Below are 5,701 nucleotides of genomic sequence, written 5' to 3' on the forward strand. Positions count from 1 at the left end.
GTCCCACATGAAAGAACACCAGGGGGAAAAGAGACCGTGTTCCAGGCTCATCTCTCCCCTCTGGCGGGAGAACGGGACGAGTCTGACTACCAGCGGCAGTGCCCACAGCCAGACCTTATTGGGGCTGAGCCGCCCTCGTGGAGGAGGGGGTGTGTCCTTCGGAAGAGCCTGGGTTAGCCTCTGTGTGTGTGTGGTGGGGGGGGGAGACTCTGGGGGCTTAGGAGAGCAACTCTTTACCATTAAGAACTATTATGTTTCTGGTTTTTTTTCCCCCAGCAGGGACAGCCAAGTGGAATATGTCACTTAGGGTGGGTCCACAACATCTTGCCTCCTTCCATGCCCACTTTTGTTTTTTTATGGGAAGAGCCAAAGCAATGGCCAGTCTTTATCGGAGACAAGAAACTTTACAGCACGTTGTGAGTTATTCTCGGGGCTCAGTGGGCCAACGGGTGGGGCACCAGCTTATAATGGGTTCCACAGCTAGGGCATCCCTGGGTCTCGCCTTTGTGCAGCCTGAACCAGATGACAGCACTGTCGTCCTCTTCACAGATGCAGCCCACTACTCGCTTGTCGGTGATGGAGGGGACTAAATTAGGATCTTCCTTGGTGCCTGAAGCTGCTTTTGGGGCTAGCATATTGTATGGGTCCTGTCCCTTCCACGCAGCCATCATGACCACCTGCTCCAGCCCAGTTGCCTGCTCGTCATCTGTAGGAATACCACCTCCAGATGCCATGGGGGAGCGCACCGCAGCTGCCCCTATTAGGACCGTGAGCCCTCAGGGCCTGTGCGACCAGCGCTCCAGCTCCGCAAAGTAACCTTGAAGCCATCTCGCCTGCTACCTCTTTTTTTTTTTTTTTTAAAGATTTTTGCCTTCTTCCACACCCACCTTCTTTTTCTTCTTCTTTTTTTTTAAAAAGATTTTATTTACTTATTTTTAGAGAGAGGGCAGGGAGGGAGAAAGAGAAGGAGAGTAGCATCGATGTGTGGTTGCCTCTCGCACACCCCTAAGTGGGGACCTGGCCCACAACCCAGGCATGTGCCCTGACTGGGAATCAAACTAGTGACCCTTTGTCTTGCAGCCTGGCACTCAACCCACTGAGCCACACCAGCCAGGGCTGGAGTTGCTAATGATATCAAGTTGAAGGGCAAGAATAGGAAATATCTGCTGAGGGAGCTCCCTTTCTAAAAGGCCATTCTCCCAGATTGAGGAATTTTTTTCTTTACCTACACATCCATCGAGTGAACAAGGGAAGAATAAAGAATGACTAACATTATCAAAGATTAATACAGCCGTACAGACCCTCTTTGTTCCTGTCGCCTGCCCGGAGGAGCTGGGTTTCACGAGGCTCCTCCCCGTGGACCTTGCATGCTGTGGGGACTATAGGGCGTATTCTCCTAAACGGTGCTGGGTCCTTCGTGTGATGTTAGCTCAGGGCCTAGGATTTCTGCTTCTGCCCGCCTCACAGGAAACAATGTCAAGGACAGTGGGCTGTGGCAGGGCTCACGACTGTCCTCTCCCAGTTCACCCCCTGACTTGTCCCTACCTTAGATACCAGGGTGCTGGGCGCTGAGTGAAGAGGAGGGGAGGTGTTCCCGGGCCAGCGGAGAAATCCCCATCCCGTATTCCGACCTCAGATCCGCAGTTGTGGGTTTCCCGGATTGTCTGGCTGCGTAATTCAATGACTGAAAACCTTTGGGATGGGGACCCGTGTGTGGCTGGGACGCTGGGTCTAGGAAGAGGAGCGCCGGGCATAAGACCCAGGGCCGCCGCCAGCCAACCGGCTGTGTGGCTCCGGGCAAGACCTGTCTGGGCGCCAGAGCTGCTCCTGGCCCGGCGTCAGGCCTCACCCCCGGGTCTCCACTGCAGTCAGAGGAGGGATGGGGCCGGCGGGGCAGGCCTGAGAACAGGGTCCCTGGCTGCCCTGGCTTCCCGTCAGGAGAGCTCCCAGGACCGACTGGCGCCGGACCCCCTCCGTTCCTGCGGAGAACCAGCCACACTGGCTCCTCCGGCACCTGCACCGCCCACTCTGGCCTCCACCCGGACGGGAAGAGTCTTTGTCCCCAGGAGGGGCAGACGCCCCCGGGGAGAGGGGCGTGGGGGGAGGCTCTCCGGGGAGGGGGTGACCGAACCTTGCTCGGGCCATTGGCGAGCAGGGCCCTGGAAGAGCAGTGGTGTGGGCTCTGCGGATGGCAACTGAGAAGAAAACACGTGCAGGCTCCTCCCCGCTCCCGAAACTCTCCGTCCTCCCGGGGGACAGAGGCGGCCCAGCTGTGTCGCGAGGAGCCGGAGGGACGTGCGGGGCGTGGAGCCCAGGTGAACTGCGGGCAGAAAGTAGAGAAAAAGTATCCCTCACCTAATGCCACGCCCCTCCTCGCCTCCACCCGCCCCCTCCGCCCCCAGTCAAGTCTCCCGACAACCTGTGCACACAGAGCCCTCCGAGTGTCCCCGTCCGGCGCAGACTGTCAGTCAGGCGTGGACACGGCCTGGACCATCCTTTGTCCGCCCGGGGTGGGGGGCGCAGCCCTCCCCGCGTCCTGGTTCTCGCCCTCCTTTGCCAAGGAGGGAGTGCAGCCCGCGGGGTCAGAGGCGGAGCGGAGGCCCGGGGGCGCTTTGGGGAGAGCAGGGAGTGAGCCTTTGGCAGGCAAGGGGTGCGGGTCCCGCGGGGAGACGTGGCCGCTCGCCTGGGCCCTGCCCCGCCCGCGGAGATGGGCTCCGTCTCCTCGGCGCTGGCGCGGTCCCGCAACGCCGTGGAGCAGTTGGGCTCGTCGCCGCCGCGGCCGGAGGCGCCACCAGCGGCTGCCTCTGCTGGCAGGGACCCATTCGCGCTCCCCAAGACCCGGAGGCTTGGACCCGGGCGCGCAGAGACGCTCTCCCCGCCCGCAGCTTGGGAGGCTCAGCCGGCGGCGGGGAGCCGGGAAGGGCGCGCGAAGTTGGCGAGTCCGGAGCTGTCCCCGGTGCTGAAGCGCGCGGAGGGCATGTCCCGGTCGGACCCGCCCGGAGGCCGCGGCGCCTTGGGTGAGTCTCCTTGCCACGCGCAGGCTTCGCGGGGAGCTGCTGCCTGGGGAGACCTGGGGTCGGGGGTGGGGGGCGCTTCTTACCTGGGGGCAGAAACGAGGGATCCTCTGTCTCCCAACGGGATTTCGCTTTTCTCGTTCCCTTACCCATAACTTCTTTTACAAGTTAAAATTCACTTCTGGTTCAATAACGGGCTATTTCAGAAGGGCCACCTTTCACAAAGGGCTTTATCAGCCGCTGGCAAGGCACCCTAAGGATCCCTATCCCCAGCTTTGTTCTGGCGCCGGCGGGCGCCGCGGGGAGGATGGAGGAGGCGCGCTTCCCCTCCTCCCAGGGGGCCTGGGAAAAGGGCTGGAGAATCCCGCTTGTCCAGGATCTAGTGCCACGTGTGAAGGAGGACGCCGGTATCTGAACTTTTCTGAGGGGACTTGCGGGTGTGTGGCTGGGGCTGGCGACAAGGGAGGCGAGAAAACACAAGCTTTGGAGTCAGAGACGGATCTGAGGCTCCGTCTGCTGCTTTCACTGTGATCTTGGGCAGGACACCCTCCTAGTGCCTGGGCCTGTCTTCTCTGGCACGGGGGTGACAGAAGTGTCTCACCAGGTAGGTCTCACCAGGTAGCTGGAAGGCCTAACCCCACGCCAGGGGAGGTAGAAGGACTCTGAAACTGTAAGGTGCAATGCAAGTATTCGAGATGATGCCTGCGCTAGGTCTCTGCACCTCTGCAGCCCAGACTGAAGGGAACACGGGAACTTTCCGATTTTTAGTCTAATGTATTCAAAGGCTCCATTTCATAGGGCACGTTCTGTTTTGTGTGAGATAAAACATCCTTAGTTGATATGTGTCATTAAAAAAAGATCTCTCACATTAGCCTTTTGGACCCAAACGTGCATTCCTACTTCATCCCAAGCAAGGTTGTGATGCTTATTCCTATTGTCTATTGCTGAGTTTTCTAGAAAGATTCAGCAGATTCAGTGGGGAAAACTGCTTCCCCACTAAAGATGAGGTTAGTACATAGTGGGACTGGCTTATACTTTGCCTCATAAGAGGTAAGGATACATGTATTTTTATTGCATTGAGAATTTTCTTTTAAAACATATTGAGAGCTTATCCACGAGCTTTTATTGGTTCTTGTTCCATTTAAACAATCTTTTAAAACAAAAAATGAAAAGATGCATGCACACTGTGCTTGCAATGGGGGGTTTAACTGTGTAAACTATGTTAGTTTTTTTCATGGGCCATGTCTTTTTGGTATTGATGGAAATAACATCATTTGAAGTAAGGATACCTGGGTTCTGCTAAGCTTGGCATCCTAAGGCAGGAGACCTTTCGTTTCTAAGCCTGTGCTCTCTGCTCTTTTTAAATAAGTACAAATAGAATCGCACCATTTCTTATGGCATGATTTCCCAAGGCCATTATGGAGATGCAAGTGGTTTGTAAACTAAGTACTGTACAACTCTAAGGCATTATTAAGTACTGTTGGGAGGTTTAATATTTCCAACTATGTAGGATACAAATTTAAATTTGATATAATCTTATCGTGATCTATCAAAGTTACATTGGATGAGACATGGACTTCCTGTGTGTGTGTGTGTGTGTATGAGAGAGAGAGAGAGAGAGAGAGAAGACCCCACCCCTGGGGACCACTCTTTTGACAATTTCTAAGCCATCAGGGTACTTATGAATCTTTTTTATAGATTATTTATTTATCTTTAGAGAGAAGGAAGGGAAGGAGAAAGAGAGGGAGAGAAACATTAATGTGTGGTTGCCTCTCATGCACCTGCCACCAGGGGGGACCTGGCCTGCAACCCAGGCATGTGCCCTGACTGGGAATCGAACAGGTGACCCTTTGGTTTGCAGGCCAGCATTCAATCCACTGAGCCACACCAGCCAGGACTAGGGTGCTTATGATTCTTTACCAGTGACACTTCTGTTTTGATTTTGATTTCGAGAGTCCATTTATTAAAGCTAGGGATCCAGGGATGCTTTTCATTTGGGGTTAAATTCTTTGGAAAACCTTGGCTGAATTAAAAGGACCGACTAATGTGAAAAGAAAACCCTCATTTGGAAACTCAGAGCGTGGATGGGTGGAGCGGGGACACTCCCGGGGTCCCAGTCTGCAGGCCCCACAGCAGCTCCCTGTCCTGAGCTAATTCAAACAGACGCGCGCAGCCTCCTGAAAGCTTAGGCCAGTGACCAGCAATGCTGATGAGAACGGACGTGTGACAAGCAAGTGCCAGACCTCAGTGCATTTGGCATTGCTTCCGGGAACGGCCCCTGTCCCCCTCCCCCACTGCCTTCTCCCTTAGGAAAGTGAGCCAAGGTCCCAGGGTCCCAGGGTCCCGTGAAGGCGGGGGAGCCTCTGAACCACTTGCCTTTGATTCTCTTCCCTGCCAGTCGCTGGAGTCATTGCTTCAAAGGCCATCTCAGCCCCAGGCAGCTCCTGACGCTCCCATAAAGGCCCTCGGGTAGCCTCGGGCTGTGGGGTTTGCTCCTGATGCTGCCTGTAGTTAACAGAGCCCCGGGCTGGGGTCCTTCGACTTTCAGGCCAGGCCAGTCTGCCCTGAGGGAGGCGGCAGCCTCGTAAAAGGTCGTCGTCCTCCTGAGCCTGGACAAGGTGTGTTGGCTGGGAGAGGGAGGCATGGGGTGGGCGCCTAAGGCTGGCTCAGTCTGTGGTGGCTCTCTG

The 5,701-nt window shown here is 55.9% G+C and overlaps 1 pseudogene; it reads right to left on the minus strand.

The window, feature by feature from the left end:
- Positions 1 to 349: 349 nt before the first annotated feature.
- LOC123811951 lies at positions 350 to 828 on the minus strand (annotated as a pseudogene).
- Between the last annotated feature and the right edge of the window lie 4,873 nt (positions 829 to 5,701).

The sequence above is a fragment of the Phyllostomus hastatus genome, unplaced genomic scaffold (genome assembly GCF_019186645.2).
Source record: "Phyllostomus hastatus isolate PE091 unplaced genomic scaffold, TTU_PhHast_1.1 phas_scaffold_78, whole genome shotgun sequence".
NCBI classification, from domain to species: domain Eukaryota; kingdom Metazoa; phylum Chordata; class Mammalia; order Chiroptera; family Phyllostomidae; genus Phyllostomus; species Phyllostomus hastatus.